The following is a 13,781-nucleotide window of genomic DNA, read 5'->3' on the forward strand; positions in this document are numbered from 1 at the left end:
TTGAGCTTTATACCAAATGCACATCCCTAATCAGTTTTCTTTAAAAGTCACTCGTAAGTGACTTTTAAAGTTTTCTTTTAGCCCGTTCTAAGTTTTCAGTTAACCAAGACCACGTAGACTGGATGGTTTGTGTTAGGTCCGCGTGGGGAGGACACACGAGGTCGAGACGGAGTTCCAACAACAACACAGCTTTATTGATCTCAGCAATAACAGATGGAACTGGGGAACTATACAACCTGGCCCTGCTTATATGCTCCCCTGGTCCCAGGTGGCCGCTCCCCCCCTGATCCGTGATAGGGGGAAAACAACCCCCAGGTCACCAATGGCATGACCTGGCTTAGGGCCAATAGGATGTGTTGGCTGTGGCCAATCATGCGAGCAGGGCTTAGGATCCTTCGCCCAGGACTCAAGCTCCTGGGCTTCCTTCGCTATGGTCTTAACTGATGCCCATACATTACACCCCTCCCCCCTAAGTCCAAACACTCAAGAGCACACAAAGTCTTTCAGGTGGCGGGGTCGTGTTCGTAACCGCTGCGACCTACGCGGTACCGGAACTGGTGTTGTGGGTGGTGGGGCCGCGTCTGTGGCAGCAGCCGGCCCGGGTTCGCAGGAGGTGGGAGAAACGGCTTCCAGGAGCTCTCTGTGCGTGCCGGCAGACAGGCGCTCCTCGCTCGGCTCGCTCTCCCCTGGTGCGGCTTGTTCTGGCACTCTGGGAAGCTCTGGAGCTTCTGTGGCAGCGGCACGGTCGGGCTCGTCAGCCAGTCGGCGGCGCAGCTGATCGATGTGTCGCCGAAGGACTCGACCCTCGGGGGTGGCAACCCGGTAGGATACTGGGCCGGTTGCGTCCTGCACGGTAGCCGGAATCCAGGCTGGGCCCATTCCATAGTTACGGGCATAGACGGGGGCATCCTGCTCTACGACCCATGGGGTTGCTGGTTCTTCTCGGTGGCGAGGGCGTTCTGGCGCAAGGTCGGGGTATAGCCGGTCAAGTGGCGTTTTTGGCCGGCGGCCCATGAGGAGCTCCGCGGGGCTTTTTCCAGTGGTGGAGTTGGGCGTGGTGTGCTGGTACAGGAGGAATTCTGCCAGCCCCCTGTCCCAGTCGTTGCGCTCAATGCGCCGCATCGCTTCCTTGGTCGTGCGGACCATTCTCTCCGCCTGTCCGTTAGTGGCAGGGTGGAACGGGGCCGAGGTCGTGTGGCGGATTCCGTTTTTGGCCAAGAACTCTTGGAACTCCGCGGACGTAAATTGGGCCCCGTTGTCGGAGACCACAGTGTCTGGCAACCCATGGGTGGCAAAAAGCTTCCGCAGTTCTCGAACCACCACTCGCGAGGTCATAGAGCATACATCAGAAACCTCCAGCCACTTGGAGTAGGAGTCCACCACGATCAGGAAAGTTTTGCCCTGGAACGGGCCGGCAAAGTCAATGTGGAGGCGGGACCAGGGCTTGTGGGTGGACTCCCAATGGTGGGTCGGGGCTCACGGCATCTCGGGCCGCGACTCTTGGCACGGCTGGCAGCGACTCACCCACTCTTCCACAGCAGCGTCTATGCCCGGCCACCACACATAGCTCCTCGCCAGGGCCTTCATGCGCACTATGCCTGGGTGGCAGGCATGCAGGGCGTCCAAGACCTTGGTGCGCAGTTTGGCTGGAACCACGACGCGGTTCCCCCAGAGCAGACACCCCTTGTTCAGCGAGAGTTCATGCTGCCGCGTGAAAAAGGGCTTGAATTCGCCCTCCGGCCTGGCCGCCGGCCACCCCTTCCCCACCCAGTTCAAAACGCGGGCAAGGGTGCGGTCCTTCGCCGTGTGAGCCGCAATGTCCGAGGCATGCAGAGGCGGTTCAGGCAGGGTCTCCAGCAGCATGACGTTGTAGGCCGGGGATGGGTCCGGGTCGGAGTCCTTGAGCGGCAAACGGCTGAGTGTGTCGGCGTTCGCGATGCTGGACCCGGGGCGGTGCAGTAGCCGGAAGTCGTAGTCGTTGAGAAAAATCAACCACCGGAGCATGCGGGGGGACAGGATTTGTGGTGTCTGACAATCCGACACGAACAACCCCAAAAGTGGCTTGTGGTCGGAGAAGGGGCGGCCATAAACGTAGTCGTGGAACTTCTTCACGCCGGCCACGACGGCGAGCGCCTCCCGGTCGATTTGCGCGTAGTTCCTCTCTGCAGTGGAGAGGGTCCGGGAGTAGAAGGCAATCGGGGCCTCCCGACCGCCTGGCAGCTGGTGGCTCAGAACCGCTCCGACACCGTAGGGCGAGGCATTGCATGTTAACACAACGGGAAGCTTCTCATCGAAATGGACGAGCAAGCTGGAGGGAGACAGGAGGGCTTTGGTAGCCTCGAACGCCCGTTGATGCGACTTACCCCACGCCCATGGGGAGGATTTGTCCAAGAGCCGGTGGAGCGGCTCGGCAACCGACGCCTTGTTAGGGAGGAAGGCGTGGTAAAAGTTCAGCAGGCCGAGGAACGACTGGAGCTCCTGTTTGCTTCAGGGCGGCGGGGCGTTGTGGATCGCCTTGATCTTGTCGGGCGTGGGATGGATGCCCTCTGCGTCGATCAAGTAGCCCAGGAACTCCACCTGCGGCAGGCCCAGCTGGCACTTTTCTCGCTTGACCGTCAACCCGGCATCTCGGAAACAGCGGAGCACCCGGCGGACACGATCCAGGAGCTCGTCCTCGGAGCTTGCGGCAATCAAGACGTCGTCGAAGTACGGGACAACGCCAGGCAAGCCCTTCAGGAGGTCTTCCATCAAATTCTGGAAGATGCCCGGGGCCGTGCTGACTCCGAACTGTAGGCGCGTCACCCGGAAGGCACCCCGGTGAGTGACAATCGTCTGCGCCTCGGCCGACTCAGGGTCCACGGGCAGCTGCTGGTAAGCCTGAGCGAGGTCCAGTTTGGCAAACACCTGACCCCCAGCAAGGGAGGCCAGGAGGTGGCTGACAACGGGCACGGGGTAGGCGTGCGGCCGCAGCGCAGTATTAATAGTACATTTGTAGTCCGCGCAGATGCGGACGTCCCCGTTGGGCTTGAGCGGCGTCACGATTGGGGTCTCCCAGGGGGCGTTGGGGACCGGTACCAGTACCCCCTGAGCGACGAGACGGTCAAGCTCCGCGTCGATCTGGGGCTTGAGGGTGAAGGGGACGCAGCGAGGCTTGAGGCGGATGGGCGCAGGGGAGGGGTCGACGTGCAGGCAGACCGGCGGCCCCTTGTAGCAGCCCAGTGGGCCCTTCCACACGTCCTCGAACTCCGCCCAATTGTCGTCGAGGGCGGCCTGGCTGATGTGGTGGATGCCGCCGATATGAAGGCCGAGCTCCGGAAACCAGTCGAGCCCCAGGAGGCTCGCGCGAGGCTCCTCGACCACGATGAGGCGGAGGCGTCCAGAACGGGCCCAGAATCGAACGGGCACGCGGGCCTCCCCCCGGACCGGCACCCGGTGCCGCTGATAGTCCCAAATGGTGACGCGGGATGGTCGCAGCTCGGGGAGGGAGGCAGAGCGACGGCCCAGGTCGCGGTACGTGTCCATCGATATAATGGAGAGAGCCGACCCGGAGTCCACTTCCATCTCGCAAGGCGCACCGCCGATCTTGACGACGATGGCGACCTTGTCTGCCCCGTGCACCTTGTGGAGGGAGACGCTGTGCAACTCGGTATCACGGCGACCCCGGCGGCCGCTGGTGGGCTCGTCGGCGTCCAAGTCGTGGGTGGGGCGCGGGGCGCCGTCTTTCCTGGCTGGGTGCGAGGACCGACCCTTTGGCGCCGAGCGACAGACTTTGGCAATGTGGCCGACCCTGCCGCAAGCTCGGCAAGAGGCGTCGCGGAACCGGCAGGAGCGGCGGTCGTGTCGCTCGCCACAGCTCGCGCACGGTCGGTCTGTGGTGCCCCAAGCCCAGCGCCCCCGAGAGGCCCCGTGGTCGCTCAGTTTGTGAGCCTCGTCCTCGTCGCTGGAGGCTGCGTCGCTGGTGCTCTCGTGGTGGACTGGAACCGGATCGCGGGGAATCGGTGTGGCCCGGTCACCCAGACGTCTGGGCCGGGCGGAGGATTCGGCCGCGGTGGCTTCCTCGAAGGCTGCGGTCAGCGCGAGGTCCTTCTTGGCGAGGAGCCGGCGCCGCAACTTGTCGCTCAGCAGGCCAAACACGAAGCGGTCGCACAGCCGGTCGTTGAGGTCTGGGAACTCGCAGGAACGGGCGGCCGTGCGTAGAGCGGCGATGTATGCAGCTGCAGATTCCCCTGGTCCCTGGTCCCGCAGGTGGAACGCCAAGCGGCGGGTGGCCCGAGTTGGCTGGGGGTTGAAATGGCTCCCCAGCGCCGCCATGATCGCAGGAAATGGCGTCGCCTCCAGTTCGGCGGGAGCCAGCAGGGACTGAGCGAGGTCGAAGGTCTGGGCCCCGCACACGCTGAGGAAGGCGGAGCGCTTCTTCCCGACATCGGTGATATCGTTGGTGCCGAGGTAGAAGGCCAGCCGGCTCGCGTAGCTCTTCCAGCCACCCGGTTTGGTGGGGTCGAATTCTTCCAGAGACCCCCGGGTAGCCATGTCAGCGAAGTGTTGCGTCTCAGGTGTGTCGTAGTGAATTCAGCAAGGGCAAGCCGGACTGCCTACCGGGCACCGTGAAGTCGCGGCGACTTGCAGGAGATTTCAGCGAGAGTGATTAAAGGCAATAGATCAACCCAGTCATCTTGATGATAATTCACATAACATCGGAGATAACATTCTAGTACAGCATTCACTCTTTCCGACTGTCCATCTGTTTGGGGGTGTAATGCACTTGACAGACCTTATTCAACTCCTACCAGTTTGAGGAAAGCTTTCCAGAACTTGGCTATAAATATAGAGCCGCGGTCTGACTTGCGGCAGCGCTTGCGGCGGCACTTGTGGCGGGACTTGAGGAGGAAAGCTGGGCTGCGGCGGCAGCGGCGGCAATCTCACTGGGGATTGTTGCCTCCGTCTCCATTCTCGGCATAGAGCATCCATTCGCTCTTGCATTTGAGCCATCTGTTGCTGTAGTTCTCGGTTCTGGAAGAGCAAACGAGAAACTTCATCTGCCGGTCTGCCACCGCGCCGGCTCTGGGAAACGCCAAACTGGGCATTCCAATCTTTGGCTGCTTCTCCACCGTACCACCCCTGAGTGACATCAAAAGGAGCATTCCAGTCTTCAGTATCCTCTCTGTCCGAATCCCCCTCCCCCGGGTATTCACAGATATCTTGGGTCAGGGCATAGTGTACGGTAGCTCGTTGACGACGAGCTAGGTATCTTTGGAGAGCCATAAAAGACCGATTGGAAGAGAGCGAAAGCGTGAAGTCCTCCTCTCTCGATCCTGGTCCCAAGCCCAGCTGTCCAGTATCCTTGGATCGTGCTCCAAGGGCTTCTGCTGTGGTTGTGGTGGTTTCAGATGCCTGGGCTGTGACCAACCCCGCCATCCGGGCCTTGGCTTTAGCCACAGCCACTCCCAATTCCGCTGCCTGAGCCACGGCGGTGTCTCGGGGAAGTTGCTCCAACAGGGGAGTTAGAAACAGTTTCACCTCTTCCAGGTTGGTAAGCAGCGGCATTATTTGCCGCGCCACGTCTGTCGCAGCGGACCCAAAATCTGACAACAACAGTTCTTGGACTTGGGCTTCCGAAGCCGACGGTGGAAGTTCCATGGTGCGTAACACAATTTTGGCGGCGGCGTTACCCGCCTTGAACTGAAAGCGGTTGCTTCCGGAGCCTTCAGCCATAGCGGCCCGTAAAAAAGGACTGTCCAATAAATCCTCAAGAGCCACGGTGCGCGCGACCCACTACGTTAGTAAGGAAGTCCCTTCTTGGGTGAGCAGGGTCTGCTCCTCTGGCGCACCCCCAGCGGTACCGTTGTTCAAGTGAAGGAATTGGTTTAAAAGGTAGGACCTGATGGCCTTCCTCCTTTCCTCACGCCGGTGCCGGTCGACCTCCCTCTGGGCACTCCGGATTCGATCCTCAGTCTCCTCTTGCAGGAGCTGTTGGAGGATTTCTCAAGAGGTGGAGGCCTTCGGTTGACCCCCCCCCGGTGGTCCTCTCCCGACGAAGAACCAGTGGACCCAGGTGCTGTTGCATGCACTTTAGGTATGAGGCAAGAACCACATTCCTTGGAATAACAAAAAAAAAGAAACTAAAATTAAAAAGAAAGTGAAAAGGACTTGAGTCCTATTGTAAGGTCTGAGTCCACCTGTCAAATCCCAAACAACAGAACATCCAGACAGAGTCGTCTAAGAAGCAGTTTATTTGGGAAGCATAAGGTGTATAGCAGCAACTTACAGGAAAAGGTACGAGGACTCAAGTGGGAGGAAGCGGGCAGGTTGAAACATATACATCAGAAAGGCATCGTTGGATATCAGGCTGAGCCTGGTTCCTGTGATAGATTACAGTTATCGCGCCGGGGCGTAGGCCGTCATAACAAACCTCTGAGCTACTCGACCTTGACTCCAGCTGCGCTCTCAGCCTGGAGCTCACACCAATTGCCAAAGCGGCCATGTTCTCCAGGTGAACTGATCTTTATTGGCTGGAGATCAGTTGTAATAGCAGGAGTTCTCCAGCTAGTACCTGGAGGTTGGCAACCCTATCCCTCATGTTGCCCTGGAAACCAGTCCAAAGGCAGGAAATGGGCATAGGGCAACTGTAGAGCCCTTTAAGTGCTGCTATTTGGCATTCCCGAATAATCCTGAATAAGCCATTTTTTTGGGATCAGAATAACCAGCTATCATGGGGGCTAATGTTCATTCAGTTGAAAGAAATTACCTGGAAAATACTGGTAAGGTGTTTTTGGGGTATTTTTTCAGATCAGATATACCAAATGCACATCCCTAATCAGTTTCACAATCACTGGTTTGTACCTGTAAATATTACGGCTCCATGCACATTTCCCACAGACCAGTGAATTTCCATAAGTGACTCCTAAACTTGGATATATATCAATGTTTGTAAAAATGTACAAACATAACAGCAGATGAAAACCAAAGGTAATCTTGATAAGCCTCCTGCTTTCCACAGGATGCTCCTCACTGAAATCTTTCAGAGAAACCAGCTTTTAGTAAACTGAATGTAGGAAACATAATAATGAGCATCATGCATTGTGCAAGAGGTTACTTCTCTTCAGATGCCTAAGGCTAGAGATCCAACGGATATAAAAGAAAGCAGGAAACTTTCAGAATGACTAGGTGATCTGACTCGGAAAAAAAACCCCATCAGAAACAAGACATGGGATTAAAACAGCTGCAGGAAAATTGCAGGAAGGTAACAGCAACAGTGGTGTGTGAAAATGCTACATTTTATTTCCAGTGTGTTTCGAATATTTTTTTAAAGGAAGGTTGTCTTCAGCCAGTTGGAGCAGCTTACTCTTTCAGTTCTCACAGTGGTTTTTAATTTTTAGGTTGTCCTGGCAGGCAACCTAAAAATCTTGAGTGGGGACAATCAAACCTTCTGGTAGCAAATGAAGAAGTTTTAGGATTTTAAGCAGCCCCCCCCTCCTCTTGCAGCCAGCAGAGGAGAGTTGTTGTTATTGTTGTTGTTTTTACTGCTTATCCTACCTTGGGGATAAAATTCCAAGTTCTAGATTTCTCCCCCAGGCTTTTACAAAAGTGAACATGAACATTAGATGAATAATGTCCTGTTTCCCTTCTCCCCCATCACCACAAAGATATAATGTACAGCAGTGATATTCAGCCTTTCCAGATGTGGAACCCACCTTTAATCCCTAGATGGCTGCCCAGCACCCACTGAATTTGTGAGCGTGCAACAGAAAAATAACATGACAGGAAGAGGGAGAGCTAAAATCATGATCTCACATGTGTTGTGGTTAGGAGAACGGGCCATGACCGTTGGTGACCGGAAATTCAAGCTGAGGACCAGGAGGTATACCATAGTAAGGAACAAGTCAAGGGTCACACAGCAGTAGTAGAATCTTGACACTGCCGTGTGATGGTCTCTTGCCACCCTGCTGCTTCTCTCAGCATGTGTGGGAAGACAGCAGGAGATATGCATCCCTTACTTTCTACGTGACAATGGCAGCTCTACAAGTAGTTGTGATGTAGCATGTGGGGGTCGGCAGTCAGTGTGCAGGTCCTGACTCATGGGCTGAAGATCACTGATACGTGTGCATGTATGCGTGCGGGTTTGTGTTATCATTTTGTGCTCCATCTCAGACAGTAAGATGTCTTTAACCGGCACTGATCTCAACGAGCCTTACAATAACCCGATATTATTATCCCTATGTGTTTCATATGGAGAACTGCAGCCAAGACCTAATAATTGCCTAAGCTCACGGATGAGAAATCTTTATTTGAAGGGACTGACTGAGTTGAAAGAGTATGGAACCAAAAATAATTTCCCCTCTGTGACTAATTCATTGCTTTCAATTGTAAGTGAGACGGGCAGGAGATGATTCTGCCCTCTTTTCTCCCTGTTCAGCACAGACCAATAGGATCTGAAAGGCTGAATGGAACATTGAAGTGAAAGGGAAAAACTGAGGAGTTTAAGGGTCTTTTCACACAGCCTTTGTAAATAATTTTTTCTAAGGGTTGCTAATGGATTTTTTGTGTGCCGTTTCTAGGGTTGCCAGATCCCCCTCTCACCACCAGCGGGAGCTTCGTTGTGGTGGGGCTGGGGCGGGAGTGATCAGTACAATAACGTGCTAGCACGTTCCACTAAAAACCACAGAGTTTTTGGAGGAATGTGCAAGACCGTCCCCATCACTTCTGGGGTAAACCTGGAAGTGATGTTAATCTCCTCCCCTTAATTGGTGGGCAATTGCCTGCCATTACCTGGCGTCTGGCAACCCTAGCCATTTCAGACACATCAGTTTTGGCTCCTGGTTGCGAATGGATTTTAAGAAGAAGAAGAAGAATTGGTTTTTATATGCCGACTTACGGTACTCTCCCACTTAAGGAAGAATCAAACCAGCTTACAGTCACCTTCCCTTCCTCTCCCCTGTGAGGTAGGTGGGGCTGAGAGAGCACTAGGAGAGCTGTGACTAACCCAAGGTCACTCAGCTGGCTTCAGTTGGAGGAGTGGGGAAACCAACCCAATTCACCAGATTAGCCTCTGCCGCTCATGTAGGGGAGTGGGAGAATCAAACCTGGTTCTCCAGATCAGAGTCTACCGCTCCAAACCACTGCTCTTAACCACCACACCAGTTTTTCACACAAAGCCACTTATGTCCCATTTACAAAGCAGGGTTGTTGTTGTTTTTTAAAAAAACTTTTCTCCTGTTTGCAAATGTTCTGTGCACTTCTGATTTGCTGCAGTGTGATGTTAGGAATGTCTGTTGTACTTCGAGGATCCAGCTGCCAAAATGTAGGCTATGACTAGATTCTGGTAAGCTCAATGAGCCCATACAGCTGGGGGTTTATGATCAGGGACCCTGAACCCATGGCAGCTATTTATTAGGGGATACTCAGAGAAAACAGAAACTTGGTTTTGGTGGAAAAACCAGATCATTTGGCCTACCTATCAAATGAACTGAGGAATGGGCATCATATAACCTGACTGGGGAGAGAGAGATGAGAGCCACTTGCCAGAGGGCCTCACTGGCAGAGAGCCGAGCATCTCCCATGAGGGGCAGGAATCCTAACCCTGGATTGGGTGGGGAGGTTTTCACTTCAGCAGTCAGAAATTTTAAAAGGTGAAATCTTCCTTTGTTCTGCGTTCAAACACTTTGCTCAAGTGCTGTGACCAGTGGGCCTCTTCCTCCTCCGTAACAGCACAGTCAGGGGGATGGGGATGTGTTTGCTCCATAGGGTTGCCAGGTCCCTCTTTGACACCGGCTGGAGTTTTTTGGGGCGGAGCATGGGGAGGACGGGGTTTGGGGAGGGGAGGGACCTCAATGCCACAGAATCCAATAGCGAAAGCGGCCATTTTCTCCAGGCTGGAGTTCAGATGTAATAGCTGGAGATCTCCAGCTAGTACCTGGAGATTGTCAACCCTATTGCTCCACCTCAGGGAACTGTCTTGTAATGCAGCTTAGATTGATTTTATTTTTATTTCCATACATCTGTATTCCCAGCTATGATAGCTATTTTCCATGTATGTACTCTAGTTGAATCTTTAGTAATAAATTTTCTCTCCAGCTTAAGAAAGCAGACTTTGTTTGAAATACCACCCACATGCTGAAGACTGCTTTTATATGCTAAGGATACGCAGGGGCGGGGGGAGCGAAAGTAATTGGAAGCTCTGCCTTTTGCACTTGCTCTGAGGCAGCCTTACCAGGGTACCCAGGGTGTGGGTTACTTCAGAGGCTGGGTTTTATACTTTGGGGTGGTGGCAGTGAAGTGGAAACATGTTTTTGCATGCAGGCAAACATGCAATGTACATGTGAGAACGCAGACCCAGGGTGGGATTGTGACAACAGTGTCTTACCTTCTGTGTAGAAATACTCCACTAAACAAAGTGTGAAGGCTTCTTCCAGCCTACAGAGACTTCCTCCAAGTTAAGTGGCTCTTCTTTTGGAGGAAGTTGGAGGAAGGTTCCCTTCCTTAGGCCAGAGGAAGGCTCCTTAGGTAAGATAGTGCCCAGTATATTTTTCCCCACCTTTCTGATTCTGCATGACATTACCTGCCTGCCCATCTGTCCTTATTAATCTTGCAATATTGGGTCCTTTGCTATTACCTTTTCAATGGCCTCCATATGCTGGGTGACCTAACCTACCTCTCAGGAGACCCAAAATTCCTTGTACACAAATGCAATAGCATAAAAAAGTATATGGATCCATTAAAATACAATTGAATACAAACTGCTGCAACCTTCTTCGGTTTTAAAAGAAATGCACAGAACTAAAGAGAAGGGTAATTGTGCATTGTTCAATAATGTGTCCATTTAATGCTGCTTGGAATATTAACAGTGCTCTCCTAAGCAGGGTTACACACAAGTTCACTGGAGTCAATGGGTTTAGAAAGATATGTCTGCTTTGGATAGCACTGTAAATGTATTTGCTTAAGATACATTTATTGAACTCACCGCAACAAGCTCTAGGCTAAATGAACAATAATGTGAGCTGGTGTCTCTAATTAAATTTGGAACATACATCATTTGGAACTGATTGTCGTTATCAGCCACAATTTATAGGATCAACTGCTAGAACCCCAGTGCTAATGTGATTTCAGTTGTTGGCCCTTTAAAGGGTTTACCGGTTTGCCATGGTATGCTTCTCCTGCCTCTTGCCTTCTGTATAATAGCCTAAGGGCTACAGAGATGTGCACATGTGTATTGCCATGATGCATTTGCAGGACAATGGATAAAATTTGGATTTTCCAGTAAGCTTAACAGAGCTTTTGTGATTATTCAACTATTACTTCATAAACCCTAGAATGTTCATTATGTGGAACTGATTGTTGTTTTCTGAATTCTCTGGATGTCTTGGCATCCAGCCCTGTGCCATAAATTATTTGGCAGCATTCCTGGTCACAATACTAAAGGCAGCTGATAAGGTTCAACAGCTATTTAACAGAAACTCTTGCTTTTCAATTACCTCCATCAGGGGACTGTGTTCAACAAACAGATACATATGGCAATGCATTTCCTTTCTTGTATAGCAATATAGAGACAATCATACACGCAGAGGAAAGAAGTGTACATGCAGACAGAGATGTTTTGAAATGTTTTGCTTCAGGCAAAAAAAAAAGGCAAGCTCAATTTAAAAATGAAAATGTTATCTAGATGATACGCTGCAGTGAATATTTTTAGAATGCTGTTAAGTTGCTAGGGTTGCCAGCTCCAGGCTGGGAAATACTTGGAGATTTTGGAGGTGGAAACTGAGGAGGGCGGGGTTTTGGGAGGGGAAAGACTTAAATGGGATATAATTAGGATTGCCAACCTCAAGGTACTAGCTGGAGATCTCCTGCTATTACAACTGATCTCCAGCCAATGGAGATCAGTTTCCCTGGAGAAAATGGCCACTTTGGCAATTGGACTCTATGGCATTGAAGTCCCTCCCCTCCACAAACCCCACCCTCCTCAGGCTCTGCCCCAAAAACCTCTCTCTGGTCGTGAAGAGGGACCTGGCAACCCTAGATATAATGCCACCTTCCAAAGCAGCCAATTTTTCCAGGTGGACTGATGTCTGTCGCCTGGAGATCAGTTGTAATAGCGGGAGATCTCCAGCCACCACCTGGAGGCTGGCAACCCTATAAGTTGCACATGCTCTTCTCCTCCTCCTCCAGCAGCAGTGGGCATGCGTGTCTGTTCTTTGGTGGCAACAATTCATTGCCATTGCAGGGTGAAGAAAGTGGAAGTCAGGAAACCTAGTCTATGCTAGACACTTTTGGGAGGTGGTGGCGAAGTATACTGCGGTGGGGCACCATGCAAATATATAGTTGCTGATTAACTTGCTACTCAATCAGCAGCAGGCCTGGAGCTGCTAGCTGCTCAGAGGTCACACACTTGCATGGTACTGATGCCCTCTGCTTCTTCTCAGTGACTAGCCACGTAAATGTGCTTTCCCCTCATTTTGATCATCCCTTATGGCAGCTGTTGGGTTCCACCTGGAAACCACCTCAGGGGCAGCATCTGCTAGGACTGCAGTCTCTGTCAGGAGCACTGCCATTTACCCAGACTTCTGATCATTATATGGATGTTTTGAAGAAGAAGAGTTGGTTTTTACACCCTGCTTTTTATCTACCTTTAAGGAGTCTCAAAGCAGTTTACAATCGCCTCCCCTCTCCACAACAGACACCTTGTGAGGTAGAAGAAGGAGAAGAGTTGGTTTTTATATGCTGACTTTCTTTAACTTTTTAAGGAGAATCAAACTGCCTTGCAATCTCCTTCCCTTGCTCTTCCCACAACAGACACCTTGTATGGTAGGTTGGGATGAGAGAGATCTGAGAGAACTGTGACAGCCCATTCCTGAAAATATGGCATGCAGAGATGGCGGGGCCAAATGCAGAGCCATTTCGCGTACGCTGGAGAAAAAAAAAGGCCGCCTCGCGGCTTTTTTGTTTTGTTTTAACGGGGCCTTTTACCCCATTGAAAACAGCAAGGCTGTTTTTGCTCAAAAGCAGGCGCAGCAACGCTGTTCTTGCCACCGCCGGCCTGGGCCAAAACAGGATAGGAAGTTCCTCCAGAACGCCCCCGGAACGCCCCCCTGCGCCGGCGCGGCCTCTCCACACCATGGCCTGTGCCACAGAGAAGCCGCACTGGTGGAGGGGCGAGGCGCAGTCCTGCGGCGCTCGGCCGCTGGTGGAACTGGCCTTGCCGCCTCCAGAAGACTTTCGGCCCAATTCTGAGGAATGGGCTGTAAGAGTGGGGAAACCAATGCAGTTCCCCAGATTAGAGTCTGCCACTCATGTGGAGGAGTGGGAAATCAAACCCAGTTCTCTCTATTAGAATTCATCGCTCTTAACCACTACACCAAGCTGGCTGGAATGATCCTGCACACACAAGCCATTGCAACAGGTGAGATGGCCATTCATTTTTTTAATCCTTCACCATCCCCATGAAATAAAAGTCAGGGAAATACATGGGAAGAAATCTTTAAAGAAAGTATCTTTTACACATATTTATAGAGGCAATCTGCCATATAATCCATGCTAGCATTTCACGAGTTTCTTCAAGGAGTATACTGGGAATCAACACATTATCAGCAAATCTTATCAGTTGAGTCCAGTAGCACCTTAAAGACCAACAAGATTTCCAACATATATGCTTTCAAGGGTCAAAGCTCCCTTCATCATATACAAGTAGGAATGGAGATTCCTGAGCCCTTATATACCAGTCAGAAAGTGGGAGGGGTGTTGCCAAGAAGAGTCAGGATGCAAAGGTACCATGTAAAATATATTCAGCTGGA

General features: G+C 52.2%; 1 pseudogene; it reads right to left on the reverse strand.

Moving 5' to 3' along the window:
* Window positions 1-483: 483 nt before the first annotated feature.
* LOC130475062 (uncharacterized protein K02A2.6-like) lies at window positions 484-4,530 on the reverse strand (annotated as a pseudogene).
* Between the last annotated feature and the right edge of the window lie 9,251 nt (window positions 4,531-13,781).

The sequence above is a fragment of the Euleptes europaea genome, chromosome 1 (assembly GCF_029931775.1).
Source record: "Euleptes europaea isolate rEulEur1 chromosome 1, rEulEur1.hap1, whole genome shotgun sequence".
NCBI classification, from domain to species: domain Eukaryota; kingdom Metazoa; phylum Chordata; class Lepidosauria; order Squamata; family Sphaerodactylidae; genus Euleptes; species Euleptes europaea.